This window comes from Coturnix japonica, chromosome 9 (assembly GCF_054131305.1).
Source record: "Coturnix japonica strain WE chromosome 9, WE-NBRP24, whole genome shotgun sequence".
Taxonomy (NCBI): domain Eukaryota; kingdom Metazoa; phylum Chordata; class Aves; order Galliformes; family Phasianidae; genus Coturnix; species Coturnix japonica.
This window is the reverse complement of record NC_140671.1, coordinates 20,142,813-20,159,278: the sequence shown is the minus strand read 5'-3', so window position 1 is coordinate 20,159,278 and position 16,466 is coordinate 20,142,813.

Genomic DNA, 16,466 nt, shown 5'->3' with positions numbered 1-16,466 from the left:
CTGCATTTTGAGGATCCTAGGAATCCCAGGACATGCCCTGACAAAAGGTCATTCAAAGGGGTCGTCTTTCCTCATCCAAACCACCCCATGATATTCACAGAATCACAGAATTGTAGGGGTTGGAAGGGACCTCCAGAGACCACTGAGTCCAGCCCCCCCGCCAAAGCAGGTTCCCTACACCACGTCGCACAGCTCAGCATCCAGACAAGTCTTGAATATCTCCAGAGAAGGAGATTCCACAACCACCCTGGGCAGCCTGTTCCAGTGCTCTGTCACTCTCACCATAAAGAAGTTATTGCACACATTAGTGCAGAATTTCCTATGGTGCAGTTTCTGTCTTTTTCCCCTTGTCACTCCTCCACACACTGCTGACAAGAGTCTGGCCTCACCACTTTGCCCCTCACACCTCAAATATTTATAGACCTGGATCAGGTCCCCTCTCAGCCTTCTTTTCTCAAGGCTAAACAGACCCAGTTCCCTCAGTCTCTCCTCATAGGGGAGATGCTCCAGGCCCTTCACCATCTTTGTGGCCCTCCGCTGGACTCTTTCCAAGAGATCCCTGTCTTTTTTGTACTGGGGAGCCCAGAACTGGACACAATATTCCAGATGAGGCCTCACCAGGGCAGAGTAGAGGGGGAGGATCACCTCCTTCGACCTGCTGGACACGCTCTTTTTAATACACCCCAGTATGCCATTGGCTTTTTTGGCTACAAGGGCACACTGCTGGCTCATGGTTAATCTGTCGTCCACCAGGACGCCCAGGTCCCTCTCAGCAAAGCTCCTCTCCAGCAGCTCTTCCCCCAGCCTGTACTGGTGCATGCAATTATTTCTACCCAGGTGCAAGACTCTACACTTGCTTTTGTTAAACCTCATCCGGTTTCTTACTGCCCAGCTCTCCAGCCTGTCCAGGTCTCGCTGAATGGCAGCACAGCCTTCAGGTGTGTCAGCCAATCCTCCCAACTTCGTGTCATCAGCAAACTTGCTGAGGGTGGTCATTGATGAAGATGTTGAACAAGACCGGACCCAGCACAGACCCCTGGGGGACGCCGCTAGTTACAGCCCTGCAGCCAGACACTGCACCGCCAACGACAACCCTCTGCACTCTGCCAGTCAGCCAATTCTCGACCCACTTCACTGTCCACTCACCTATCCCATACTTCCTCAACTTTGGTATAAGTATGTCATGGGAGACTGTATCAGTTATAGAGGTTATAGAGTTCAATTCCTGTAGTCAATTTGGCGGCCCAGGTGGGACCAGCTCTGTTCGCTGCAGGACCAGCTGAGAGGGAGACACTTTTGGCGCACCCTGAGATTTCTCTGAAGGACTCCCTTCCTCACCTGATCACTGCAGGGACAGACAAGGACCACCCATAGGTGGACCAGGTATGTGTATGGTAAGTGGAGCCCATATGTCTTGAGGAGACATCCTACACAGTTTACAGCCATACGTGCTGCTCCCAGGGAGGTGAGCTCATGGCTTTGGTTGCCAGCTGGGGTAGGAAGACTCCTTGGGTGAGTTCCTATGAAAGGGAACTGTATGTCATATGAATGGAAACAAGAACAAATACTCTCTCCCAGGTAGTTGACAATAGGAGGGGCCTAGGTTGGTCTCTCCTACAGGTATGGGATATAGTGGATAGCCTGTCAAATGGTAGCCTGGGTTCTCCAAGTTGTAATCACGGGGCTTATAGGTTGTATGTTCAATATTATCATCTGCTTTAAGTGTTTGGTACCGTGTGTCAAGCCGACTCTGGGAAAAACATTAACGTTTGCAATTGGTCGACCAGAGTATGAGTGTTATTAAGATTCCAGCTAGAAAACGTTGTCAGCATTGTGTAGTATGAATTAACCATGGTTTTTGATCTAAATGTCAGAGTGAGTGTGGTGTGAGTGAGACACAGAACAGCTGCAGGGTGAGTGCCGAGTCCCGATCCATGTTTCCTTCCTCCTGTGAGGGAAATGGCCAGACACGGACAAAGTGAAAGACTGTGTTGTCTGTCCACTCATATGTACTTTCTGCTTGTATGTAAGAAGACAGGAGTTTGTACTCTGTAGATTAGTAAGATTGTCCTGAGGAGAGGTGTACATTCCACCTGACCAATGAATGTCAACCCATTTATGTAATACTATGTACTTCTTGTGAGGAAGTGTGTGAGGGAGGTGGTTCAATCAGTGCTGGTTCTGTGGCACAGTGTTTATAACTGAAGAATACAGACTGTATTAAGGGAGTTTATGTGAACTGAAGAACTGTACTGTTTGACAAACTGTTTTGATGGTATAAGAAAGTGTAATTGTTAATGATGTTTGCCTTTTGGTACCATGGCAATCACCTAACAGACTATAACTAGTGATTGAAGGGAAAATGAAGGAAAAAGGGTTGATGGATAGGATGGCAGAAAGTCCTTAAATACACTGTCGGTCAGGTTGCACCTTCAGGAAATAAAAATGCAGAGAGGCTTTTATTGTAAAAGTGAGGCTGTAGGGATAATATAACAGAAACTATCAGTGCCTTCATTTGTTTCCTTTGTACTTGCTGTGCTGGAGTCATTTCTGAAGAAAAAAAAATGATGTCTTTTATTTTTATAGCATTCCCTTCCCTTGTAGCCTGGTGTAAAAGGTGCAGCCAACACCAAGGTCATCCCTTCCCCTTCTTGACCAGCAGGAGACAGGGTAGACTGTAACAAGATTAGTGTCTCAGCTGCTCTGTCATTTTGTAGTGTTGCAGGTCACCCCATCGGAGCTGGGGAATTTGTATTGCGGCAGAGTAGGAGTGTGTTTGGTAGAGCAGGCGTTGAAGGCCGTTCTTGAAACGCAGTCCTGTAAATCCTGGCCTCTGGCAGCCCAAGCTGTTTAGTTATGTTTTATGAATCAGGTCATATCGTGTCTGTCACAGCTTCCAGATGCCGAACTCCTTCTGTGACAGCTTTGTCAAGTGTTTTGAAAGGGCAAAAAAAAAAAAAAACAGCTCGAGGGTCACCGTGGAGGGTAATGCAACGTGCAGGAATTGTTTTTCACAAAGAGCGACTGGCCAGGGGCAAAAGAAGAGTGAGAAATATGAAGAAAGAGGGGGCCTCGGTGGCTGTGGTGCCCTCACTATCCATCATCTCCCGTGTTTAGCACTAACAGACTGTGAATGAGCAATCCACGTAGTGACGTGGAGTCTCTGTACTAACATAGGTGGCGGGCCTGCAAGCAATGCAGAATGTGGATAGACTTGAAACAGCATCCCTGCTCTTAAGTGGTGACTTGCTGCTTAATTTCCTTTACATCTTCCCCTTGCAATCAGAACGCTCTCTGGGCCCACCTTCAAGCTTGTCAAGTGTCTTTCCCACCAGTTGGGATATTACTTGCAATGCAGATACTGTGACCTTATTTGTTAGCTTGTCAAGATATAACTTGAAATTGGGCTCAGCTAAGATACAATAATTGCTGTTTGCACAGGGGGTGATGCTGGCGAGATGCTCCCCATGAGGCCATCTGCTAACCTGTCTCAAATGTAATTTAATAGAAGTCAAATAAAATAAATCAAATTAAAGCATGCAGCTAATGCATGCAAGCTCTGAAATGAATTTGGATTACAAGCAGGCAGTGAGACTAAATAGTTGGTTTCTTCATCCATGAAGAAGGCATGCTGGATAAGACAGTAAACAGAAATAATTGAAGGAGACTCTCAGATTTTGAGGTTGATGGGATATTAGATGACAGGGAGAGATTACTGATATAAGAAGGTTTTTGTTACTAGTATATTCTTGTAGTTAGAAATCGTGAGTTAGAAGTCTTTACAAACAATGTGTTGATGTGCGAAGCTTTGTTAGATGTAGCAGGAAGATAAATCATCTTTGCAGTGCTTGCTGTTAGCTTGTCACGACTGTGATTTACAGGGATTTTCTTTTATTTAAATAAGTGTTTCCTTTAAAAGCATTCCGATAGTTTACAGAGCGGAAGATGAAGTGGCAGCGAATGCTCTGAAATAGAACTGTTTCATTGCAAGTGCTTCATTTCAAGTAAGGATTTGTTCAGACTGTGAAGAATGGCTGAGCTGCAGTGGAAGGATTCCTTGGCAACATAAATTGGAAGAGTTCTGCTAGGAAAATGTTGGGTTGAATATACAAGGAGGCACCAGAATTGGAGAAACATATCAGGCAGTATCAGCTTCACAAACATATAGTGTAAGTCTGCATTGTTTGTAGTAGGCATCAGAAATTCAAACTGATCAGCAGCCATCATTCATGCTGTTAAATTATTTGACAAAAAAGAACCTTCTGGAGATTGTATTCAAAACAGAATATCACTTATGAAGATAGGAATTAAAGAACAAACTGATCTCTTGTGTGAAAACTCCCACTTTAATGATACATAGCGTGTTATTAAGGAAAAGCAATTGGGTGCTGGACATTGTGTTCACTTCTGTTAGTTTTCCTTCTGGAGCTGATAAGACTGTTTCACAACCTGACTCCTTTATTCAGGTATACCTTTATTCCATGCTTTGTAGCAACTTCTGGGGCAAAAAATTATATATATATATATATATATTTCATTTGTCCAACCTTCCTACTAGTAGACCTAAGAGGAGACAGTTTTCCTCTGCCCAGTAGTCTTCCTGGCTTGATGTTCCACTCCCAATAGTGATTGATGTAGAAAGGTGTGATTCATCAGAAATCTCTTCACTGAATGGAAGATCTTCCTGATCTCATGGTGGCTGCACAGTGTCTTGGCATACACACACTGGTTGAAATTTCCTCATGCTATCTACTTTATTGCAATGGCGAATCTTGCTTTATCTATCTTTCTGCCAAGTATGCTGAGATTCTGATTATGCCATAGGATCTCAGTTGCCTGATCATCTTGATGATATGTAAGTATTGCTTAGTTCTGAGCTTGCCTGTGAGCTCCAAGGTTCATCCGTGTTCTCTTGGAAAACTGATGTTCTGTCCATGATCTAAACAGCTACTGAGGAGCCTTTGATTTGAGGGTTTGAACACAAGCTGTTAAAACACTGCAGTGTTTCCAAGTCGCTCTTTAGCCAGGGGAATACAGATTAGGAGCAGCCACTAACATTGAATTGACAGTTCTCCTAAACACTTTTTTTTTTTACGTGCGTGATCAAGTTCCATTAATCATGTTTTAGACACAAACACTGGCTCATTCCACTTAATTCTTTATCAAGACAACACTGTATATCTAGAAGTAAGCTTGTCCAGGCTGAAGGATACATCAGTCCTCACCATTGGAGGGTGGGCAGCAGGACTCCCTGAAAGACCTTCTACATTATTCCCCTACTTTCAATTTCTTACTCAATTCTCTGAGTTCATCTGAGCTCTTGCTGTCAAGATAAGATTAATTGTTATGAACTGGGAGACAGTTCTTGCTTATTAGTCTCTTTATATGGGAAGAGAGAATTGCTTTTGGGATATTCTACAATATGGGGTAGGTAGACTTGGACAGCAGTGATTCCCCAATTGAGGTCCTTTATTGAGAAGCTCTTGGTGAAATGAAGTGTTAGAAGGTGTATTTTCTAGACTTTGTTTTCTTTCCTTTTTCTCTTTTCCTATGAGTTTTTTAGGTGTAACAAGACACACAAGTTCATACTCTCCCAGCTTGCTAACTGAGGAGAAATGCAGGATAATATTTTAAGAAACATTCCCTGTCAGAATATTTCTAGAGCGGTGGAGTGATAAATATCAAATCAACTGAAGACCAAGAATTTAATTTTTCCCATCTGAGCCAATCTACGATGCTTTTTATCTTGACAAAAAATTGATATTTTATCCCTTTGATAATGGGAGGCTCTGATTTCACTTCCTTTTAATATATCTCATTTCTTATGAGCCATTCCCTGAGGAAGACCTCAAGTCAGAGGCAGAGATGGATCTGTACCTCTTAAAGACACAACCCATGTTTAAGAATGAGCACTGCTTTATGCTGCTGGTGGGATTAGGTGGGTTTAAATTCTTCTCTTTACTACAGAATGTGTCTCACGTAGAGCAGAAGAGCTCGAGGGACTACACAACACAGCTTGTTTCCCTGTTAAATTTGGCTGGTAGTCCCAATGGTGAAAGAAATAGTGACAGGTGCTCTGTTTTCCACGCCCATCGTAGGGCCAACAGGTATCATTTCATGTCCCACGCTGATCTTAGCTTCATGGAGTAAAGAAACACTGGGCAAAACATTGAATCATTTGCACACCGTTCCTCACCTGCCCAGATTCCCACAAGGTGCTTTTCCAGAAAAAATAAGGGCTTCAGGGGTAGATCCATAGGAATGAGTAAGAAAACAAATGCCTGTCGGGTTATCTCTGTCTCCAGCCTCTGTGAGGCTGTTATGTACAGAATGGCTTCTAGTGCTCAGGGCAATGTATATTTAATGTTAACTTCTACTTCTCCACGGGGGAAACTCTTCCATATAATTCACTGATATTCAACTTCTGCAAAGTTTCGTCCTGTTAACCCTGGCTTCGCCATAGTTGAGTGTTCTAAGCAACTACTTTTGGTACTGTGCCTGTTCTCTGAGTGATGGCAATGAAGGGCAGGGGAATGCTGCACTGGGGTGAAGGCTGTCTCTCATAAGGAGAAGAAATGGGTTGAGGTGTAAGTCAGCGTGAGAGACGTTTACTCCTGGAGTGTGCCCTGGGTGCATCCTATTGTTTGTGATCGCTACTGCAGACTGTCCATCTGCTACCCTTGATTTCTACAGAGAAGCTATTAATGACATCCACAGAGCTGGGGATGTGGCCCATGGGCAGCTTATGGCTCAGAATTCAAAGCTCTGCTGCTCTGCCCTGAAGATGCAAAGTCAGCTTGATCCCTTTAGGGATCTCAGATAGGCAGAGGTTTCTCTAGCTGAGAATGTCACCAGAAAGTGCAGAGGAGTTGTTGTTCTCACAATATAGAAATATGCCCTGCAAATGAGATAGATGGGCTATGAGTGAGCAGTGTATGTGTAGGATAAAATGCAAAATAAAGGGTGAAAATATTGCTGTTTTGAGGCTGAAACCTTATTAAAGTCCTGTCTGTCCGATTTGGGCAAATTCTTTCTAAAGTATCATGTGTCACCAAAATCCCATTAAACTGTCACATAAATTATCAGAGTTTCCTTTTCCCATCAGCGTGGATTACCCAGGGAGATATTTTTATGACAATGGAAACTTTCTCAGTCTGCTTCTCCTGCCTGATTTCATTTCAGATGAAATCCTTCTCTCAGAAAATAGCCAGTGGATTTCATAGCTCTGTGGATTTCTTTGCTTTGCCTTTGCAGCACTTATCCTGCAGGTCTCTGCTGCTCTCGTGTCCTGCCTATACTTCATTTTACGTATGGGACAGTTTAGGGCAATGGTTCCACTGCTTTGCTCATCCTGAATGAGCATATTGTTGCAGTCTGTTTTATGGATCTCCAGTGTCTTCTGCATCTGCTGACTGCATCTTCTACTGTTTCTACAAGGCAATCTATGTTTTTCTCACATAGACTGAAAAACATATGGACTGATGATTAGTAGTAGAAAATACATGCTAGTAGGAAATACTTGGATACCTGAAATTACCTGGTGCTGCAGGAAAAAAAATAATCTCAAGCCAATCTCAGGATCCAAGAGTTGGTTTCAGTGGTATAGAGGGCATTCTTGGACCTAATTTCTAAACCTGTAGCTAGGATGACCTATGTGATAATAGACTTAGCACTGATTCTACTCTGAGCTCTGTGGTGGAGTATCTTCATACAGAACTTTTATAGACAAAGACTAGCGGGAGGGTAGTGTAAATATGGAGGCACACATGAATGCAGTCAAGTTACTGTAGATAGGTTTAGCAGATAGACAATAACACTGTTGTTTCTTCTCTGTTCATCTTTCCTTTTCTAGCTTAAAATCCATTTTCCCTAATTTTCTTAATACATTGTTAACACCAAACATGTTATCGTTCCTTAATGGCTTTTTCACCAGTTTAAATTTTTAAACTTTGGTGGCCAGCAGTAGACACCATACTTAAGCAAGTTGTTTTTGTTCATTGGGTTGAACAAGGTGGGGAAAAAAAGACCAATAGAACAGCATTACTTGTGTTAGCTGAGACATTGATGTTAGTGTGTCCCAGAAGGAGAAATGTCATTTTTGGGAATTTATTTACATCATCAGCTCATCCAGTATAATCCCCAGTTGTTTTTGGCAGTAATCCTTGCTAGCCAGCTGTCCTCCGTCTTAATTTGATTCCGATGGAATTTGTCTCAATACTCTGTCTCTGGATATTGCCGCCAGGCTAGACTGAGAATGTGTGGCATACAATCGTGGATGGGAACGTTCTTACCCTACAGTAAATGCAAGGTTAGTTTGTGATGAGTACCTGTGAAGCTAACATTAGCAGCAATATAATAGGTATGCAGTTTAAATTTTGAAACTCAGTTGTATATGCATAGCTCAGAGGACTGGCAGAGTGAGATAAAGAATGCCAATGAATGTTGAGTTGCATATCTGGTTCAAAATGCAGTGGTTGTAATATCATGCTATACTAATGCAGATGCAACTGCTTAGATGGAGATGTTAGTTAAAAACTTAAACAGTATTCAAAGCATTGAGGACTTTAAGCACTGTGGTTTCTCAGCAATGAGGTTCCTAAGCATTGAGGTTTCTAACCAATGAGGATTCTAAGCTAAGCATTGAGGATTCTACGCATTGTGGTTTCTAAGCATTGAGGATTCTAAGTTAAGCATTGAGTATGCTGAGCATTGAGTATGCTAAGCATTGAGGATTCTAAGTATTGAGGTTTCTAAGTGTTGAGGATTCTAAGCTAAACATTGAGGAATCTAAGTACTGAGTATTCTAATCATTAAGGATTCTAAACATTGAGGATTCTAAGCTAAGCATAGAGAATGCTAAGCGTTGAGGTTTCTAAGCATTGAGGATTTGAAGCTAAGCATTGAGGATGCTAAGCATTGAGGATGCAAAGCACTGAAGATTCTAAGCTAAGCATTGAGGATTCTAAGTATTCTGTATTCTAATCATTAAGGTTTCTAACCATTGAGGATTTTAACCACATAGGTTTCTAAGCAATGAGGTTCCTAAGCATTGAGAATTCTAAGCAAAGCATTGAAGATTTTAAGCATTGAGGTTTCTAAGCAATGAGGATTCTAAGCATTGAGGTTTCTAAGAATTAAGGTTTCTAAGCAAGGAGGATGCTAAGCATTAATGTTTGTAAGCATTGAGGATGCAAATCATTGAGGATGCAAAGCATTGCGGTTTCTAAGCAGGGAAGTTTCTAAGCATTGAGGTTTTTAAGCTAAGCAAACAGGTTGCTAAGCATTGATCTTTCTAAGCATCAAGGATTCTAAGCATTGAGGATCCCAACCTAAGCATTGAGGATGTTAAGCATTGAGGTTTCTAAGCGTTGAGTATTCTAAGCTAAGCATTGACGATACTAAGCATGGAGGTTTCTAAGCATGGAGGATTCTAAGCATTGTAGATTCTAAGCTAAGCATTGAGGATGTTAAGCATTAAGGCCTTAAAGCATTGAGGATTCTAAGCATTGAGGATGCTAAGCATTAAGGCCTTTAAGCATTGAGGTTTCTAAGCATTAAGGATGCTAAGCATTGAGGATGCAAAGCATTGCGGTTTCTAAGCAGGGAAGTTTCTAAGCATTGAGGTTTTTTAGCTAAGAAAACAGGATGCTAAGCATTGAGCTTTCTAAGCATTAAGGATTCTAAGCATTGAGGATTCTAAGCTAAGCATTGAGGATGTTAAGCATTGAGGTTTCTAAACTTTGAGTATGCTAAGCATTGAGGATTCTAAGCACTGAGTAAGCAAGGAGATTTCTAAGCATGGAGGAATCTGAGCATTGTGGATTCTGAGCTAAGCAAAGACGATTCTAGGCATTGAGGTTTCTAAGCATTGAGGAATCTAAGCATTCAGGTTTCTAAGCACTGAGGTTTCTAAGCTTTAAGGACTTTATGCATTGAGATTTCTAAACATTAAGGACGCTAAGCATTGAGGATTCTAATCATCAAAGGTTTCTAAGCATTGATGTTTCTAAGCATTGAGGATGCTAAGCATTGAGGATTCTAAGCATTGAGGATGATAAGCAATAAGGACTCTATGCATTGAGGATTCTAAGCGTTCAGGTTTCTAAGCATTGAGGTTTCTAAAAATAAAGGACTATAAGCATTGAGGTTTCTATGCTTTAAGGGCTCTACGCCTTGAGGATTCTACGCCCTGAGGATTCTACGCCCTGAGGATTCTACGCCTTGGGGATTCTACGCCTTGGGGATTCTACGCCTTGGGGATTCTACGCCTTGAGGATTCTACGCCTTGGGGATTCTACGCCCTGAGGATTCTACGCCCTGAGGATTCTACGCCTTGAGGATTCTACGCTAAGCATTGAGGACTCTAAGCATTGACGTTTCCAATCATTAAGGATACTAAGCACTGAGGTATCTAAGCCATGAGGATTCTAAGCATTGATGATTCTAATCGAAGCATTGAGGATGCTAAGTTTTGAGGTTTCTAAGTTTTAAGGACTCTGTGCATTGAGGTTGCTAAGCACCGAGGATTCTAAGCATTGAGTATTCTAAGCTAAGCATTGAGGATGCTAAGCATTGAGGTTGCTAAGCACCGAGGATTCTAAGCATTGAGTATTCTAAGCTAAGCATTGAGGATGCTAAGCATTGAGGATGCAAAGGATTAAGGATTCTAAGCATTGAGGTTTCTAAGCATTGAGGATTCTAATCTAAGCATTGTGGATGCTAAGCATTGAGGATGCTAAGCATTGCGGATTCTAAGCATTGAGGATGCTAAGTATTGAGGCTGCTGAGCTTTGAGAATGGAAAGCATTAAGGATTCTAAGCATTGAGGATTCTAAGCTAAGCATTGAGGATGTTAAGCATTGAGGTTTCTAAACTTTGAGTATGCTAAGCATTGAGGATTCTAAGCACTGAGTAAGCAAGGAGATTTCTAAGCATGGAGGAATCTGAGCATTGTGGATTCTGAGCTAAGCAAAGACGATTCTAGGCATTGAGGTTTCTAAGCATTGAGGAATCTAAGCATTCAGGTTTCTAAGCACTGAGGTTTCTAAGCTTTAAGGACTTTATGCATTGAGATTTCTAAACATTAAGGACGCTAAGCATTGAGGATTCTAATCATCAAAGGTTTCTAAGCATTGATGTTTCTAAGCATTGAGGATGCTAAGCATTGAGGATTCTAAGCATTGAGGATGATAAGCAATAAGGACTCTATGCATTGAGGATTCTAAGCGTTCAGGTTTCTAAGCATTGAGGTTTCTAAAAATAAAGGACTATAAGCATTGAGGTTTCTATGCTTTAAGGGCTCTACGCCTTGAGGATTCTACGCCCTGAGGATTCTACGCCCTGAGGATTCTACGCCTTGGGGATTCTACGCCTTGGGGATTCTACGCCTTGAGGATTCTACGCCTTGGGGATTCTACGCCTTGAGGATTCTACGCCTTGGGGATTCTACGCCCTGAGGATTCTACGCCCTGAGGATTCTACGCCTTGAGGATTCTACGCTAAGCATTGAGGACTCTAAGCATTGACGTTTCCAATCATTAAGGATACTAAGCACTGAGGTATCTAAGCCATGAGGATTCTAAGCATTGATGATTCTAATCGAAGCATTGAGGATGCTAAGTTTTGAGGTTTCTAAGTTTTAAGGACTCTGTGCATTGAGGTTGCTAAGCACCGAGGATTCTAAGCATTGAGTATTCTAAGCTAAGCATTGAGGATGCTAAGCATTGAGGTTGCTAAGCACCGAGGATTCTAAGCATTGAGTATTCTAAGCTAAGCATTGAGGATGCTAAGCATTGAGGATGCAAAGGATTAAGGATTCTAAGCATTGAGGTTTCTAAGCATTGAGGATTCTAATCTAAGCATTGTGGATGCTAAGCATTGAGGATGCTAAGCATTGCGGATTCTAAGCATTGAGGATGCTAAGTATTGAGGCTGCTGAGCTTTGAGAATGGAAAGCAATGAAGATTCTAAGCATTGAGGGTTCTAAGCATTGATGATTCTATGCTATGCATTGAGCATGCTATGCCATGAGGTTTCTAAGCATTGAGGATTCTAAGCTGAGCATTGAGGATTCTAAGCATTGAGGATTCTAAGCCAAGCATTGAGTTTTCTAATCTTTGAGGTTTCTAAGCATTAAGGCCTCTATGCATTGAGGTTTGCAAGCATTTGGGATGCTAAGCAATGAGGTTTCAAACAATAAAATTTCTCAGCATTGATGTTTGTAAGCATTGAGGATTCTAAGCATTGAGGATTCTAAGGTAAGCATAGAGCATACTAAGGATTGAGGATGCTAAGCATTGCGGATTCTAAGCATTGAGGATTCTAAGCTATGCATTGAGGATTCTAAGCATTGAGGATTCTAAGCATTGAGGATTCTAAGCATTGAGGATTCTAATCTAGGCATTGAGGATTCTAAGCACTGAGGATTCTAAGCATTGAGGATTCTAAGCATTGAGGTTTCTAAGCTAAGCATGGAGGATTCTAAGCATTGAGGATGCTAAGTATTGAGGATGCTAAGCATTGAGGATGCTAAGCATTGAGGATGCTAAGCATTGAGGATTCTAAGACATGAGGATTCTAAGCTAGGCATTGAGGATTCTAAGCATTGAGGATTCTAAGCATTGAGGTTTCTAAGCAAAGCATTGAGGTTTCTAAGCATTGAGGATGCTAAGCATTGAGGATGCTAAGCATTGAGGATGCTAAGCATTGAGGATTCTAAGCATTGAGGATGCTAAGAATTGAGGATGCTAAGCATTGAGGATGGTAAGCATTGAGTATTCTAAGCTTTGAGGATGCTAAGCATTGAAGATGCTAAGCATTGAGGATGCTAAGCATTGAGGATTCTAAGCATTGAGGATTCTAAGCTATGTAATGAGGATGCTAAGCATTGAGGATTCTAAGTATTGAGGTTTCTATGCTAAGCATTGAGGATGGTAAGCATTGAGGATTCTAACTATTGAGGATTCTAAGCAATGCAAGGAGGATTCTAAGCATTGAGGATTCTAAGCATTGAGGATTCTAAGCATTGAGGATTCTAAGCCAAGCATTGAGTTTTCTAATCTTTGAGGTTTCTAAGCATTAAGGCCTCTATGCATTGAGGTTTGCAAGCATTTGGGATGCTAAGCAATGAGGTTTCAAACAATAAAATTTCTCAGCATTGAGGTTTGTAAGCATTGAGGATTCTAAGCATTGAGGATTCTAAGCTAAGCATAGAGCATACTAAGGATTGAGGATGCTAAGCATTGAGGTTTCTAAGGATTGGCGATTCTACGCATTGAGGATGCTAAGCACTGAGGATTATAAGCATTGAGGTTTCTAAGCAGTTAGGATTCTAAGCTAAGCACTGAGGATGCTAAGTATTGAGGTTTCTAAGCATTAAGGTCTCTGTGCATTGAGGTTTCTAAGCATTGAGGATCCTGAGCTTTGAGGATTCTAAGATACGCATTGAGGATGCTAAGCATTGAGGCTGTTAAGCATTGAGGATGCTAAGCATTGAGTTTTGTAAGCTAAGCATTGAGGATGCTAAGCATTGAGGATTCTAAGCATTGAGGATTCTAATCTAGGCATTGAGGATTCTAAGCATTGAGGATTCTAAGTATTGAGGTTTCTAAGCAAAGCTTTGAGGATTCTAAGCATTGAGGATTCTAAGCATTGAGGATGCTAAGCATTGAGGATGCTAAGCATTGAGGATTCTAAGCATTGAGGATTCTAAGCATTGTGGAGGCTAAGCATTGAGGATTCTAAGCATTGAGGATTCTAATCTAGGCATTGAGGATTCTAAGCATTGAGGATTCTAAGCATTGAGGTTTCTAAGCAAAGCATTGAGGATTCTAAGCATTGAGGATGCTAAGCATTGAGGATGCTAAGCATTGAGGATTCTAAGCATTGAGGATTCTAGGCATGGAGGATGCTAAGCATTGAGATGCTAAGCATTGAGGATGCTAAGCATTGAGGATTCTAAGCCAAGCATTGAGTTTTCTAATCTTTGTTGTTTCCAAACATTAAGGCCTCTATGCAATGAGGTTTGTAAGCATTAGGGTTGCTAAGCATTGAGGTTTCAGAGCAATAAAATTTCTAAGCAATGAGGATTCTGCGCATTGAGGTTTCTAAGCAATGCATGGAGTATGCTAAGCATTGAGGTTCCTATGCAGTGAGGATTCTGAGCTTTGAGGATTCTAAGCTAAGCAATGAGGATGCTAAGCAATGAGGATGCTAAGCAATGAGGATTCTAAGCTAAGCATTGAGGATGCGAAGCATTGAGGATTCTAACTATTGAGGATTCTAAGCTATGCATGGAGGATTCTAAGCATTGAGGATTCTAAGCATTGAGGATTCTAAGCCAAGCATTGAGTTTTCTAATCATTGAGGTTTCTAAGCATTAAGGCCTCTATGCATTGAGGTTTGTAAGCATTTGGGATGCTAAGCAATGAGGTTTCAAACAATAAAATTTCTCAGCATTGATGTTTGTAAGCATTGAGGATTCTAAGCATTGAGGATTCTAAGCATTGAGTTTTCTAAGCTAAGCATTGAGGATGCTAAGCATTGAGGATTCTAAGCATTGAGGATTCTAAGCATTGAGGATTCTAAGCATTTAGTATTCTAATCTAGGCATTGAGGATTCTAAGCATTGAGGATTCTAAGCCTTGAGGATTCTAAGCATTGAGGTTTCTAAGCTGAGCATGGAGGATTCTAAGTATTGAGGATGCTAAGCATTGAGGATGCTAAGCCTTGAGGATGCTAAGCATTGTGGATTCTAAGCATTGAGGATTCTAAGCATTGAGGATTCTAAGCTAAGCATTGTGGATGCGAAGCATTGAGGATTCTAAGTATTGAGGATTCTAGGCATTGAGGATGCTAAGCATTGAGGATGCTCAGCATTGAGGATGCTAAGCATTGAGGATTCTAAGCATTGAGGATTCTAAGCCAAGCATTGAGTTTTCTAATCTTTGAGGTTTCTAAGCATTAAGGCCTCTATGCATTGAGGTTTGCAAGCATTTGGGATGCTAAGCAATGAGGTTTCAAACATTAAAATTTCTCAGCATTGAGTTTTGTAAGCATTGAGGATTCTAAGCATTGAGGATTCTAAGGTAAGCATAACGCATACTAAGGATTGAGGATGCTAAGCATTGCGGATTCTAAGCATTGAGGATTCTAATCTAGGCATTGAGGATTCTAAGCACTGAGGATTCTAAGCATTGAGGATTCTAAGCATTGAGGATTCTAAGCATTGAGGTTTCTAAGCTAAGCATTGAGGATGCTAAGCATTGAGGATTCTAAGCATTGAGGATTCTAAGCATTGAGGATTCTAAGCATTTAGTATTCTAATCTAGGCATTGAGGATTCTAAGCATTGAGGATTCTAAGCCTTGAGGATTCTAAGCATTGAGGTTTCTAAGCTGAGCATGGAGGATTCTAAGTATTGAGGATGCTAAGCATTGAGGATGCTAAGCCTTGAGGATGCTAAGCATTGTGGATTCTAAGCATTGAGGATTCTAAGCATTGAGGATTCTAAGCTAAGCATTGTGGATGCGAAGCATTGAGGATTCTAAGTATTGAGGTTTCTATGCTAAGCATTGAGGATGCTAAGCATTGAGGATGCTCAGCATTGAGGATGCTAAGCATTGAGGATTCTAAGCATTGAGGATTCTAAGCCAAGCATTGAGTTTTCTAATCTTTGAGGTTTCTAAGCATTAAGGCCTCTATGCATTGAGGTTTGCAAGCATTTGGGATGCTAAGCAATGAGGTTTCAAACATTAAAATTTCTCAGCATTGAGTTTTGTAAGCATTGAGGATTCTAAGCATTGAGGATTCTAAGGTAAGCATAGCGCATACTAAGGATTGAGGATGCTAAGCATTGCGGATTCTAAGCATTGAGGATTCTAATCTAGGCATTGAGGATTCTAAGCACTGAGGATTCTAAGCATTGAGGATTCTAAGCATTGAGGATTCTAAGCATTGAGGTTTCTAAGCTAAGCATGGAGGATTCTAAGCATTGAGGATGCTAAGTATTGAGGATGCTAAGCATTGAGGATGCTAAGCATTGAGGATGCAAAGCATTGAGGATTCTAGGCATTGAGGATGCTAAGCATTGAGGATGCTAAGCATTGAGGATGCGAAGCATTGAGGATTCTAACAATTGAGGATTCTAAGCAATGCATGGAGATTGCTAAGCATTGAGGATTCTAAGCATTGAGGATTCTAAGCATTGAGGATTCTAAGCTATGCATGGAGGATTCTAAGCATTGAGGATTCTAAGCATTGAGGATTCTAAGCCAAGCATTGAGTTTTCTAATCTTTGAGGTTTCTAAGCATTAAGGCCTCTATGCATTGAGGTTTGTAAGCATTTGGGATGCTAAGCAATGAGGTTTCAAACAATAACATTTCTCAGCATTGAGGTTTGTAAGCATTGAGGTTTCTAAGCATTGAGGATTCTAAGCTAAGCATAGAGCATACTAAGGATTGAGGATG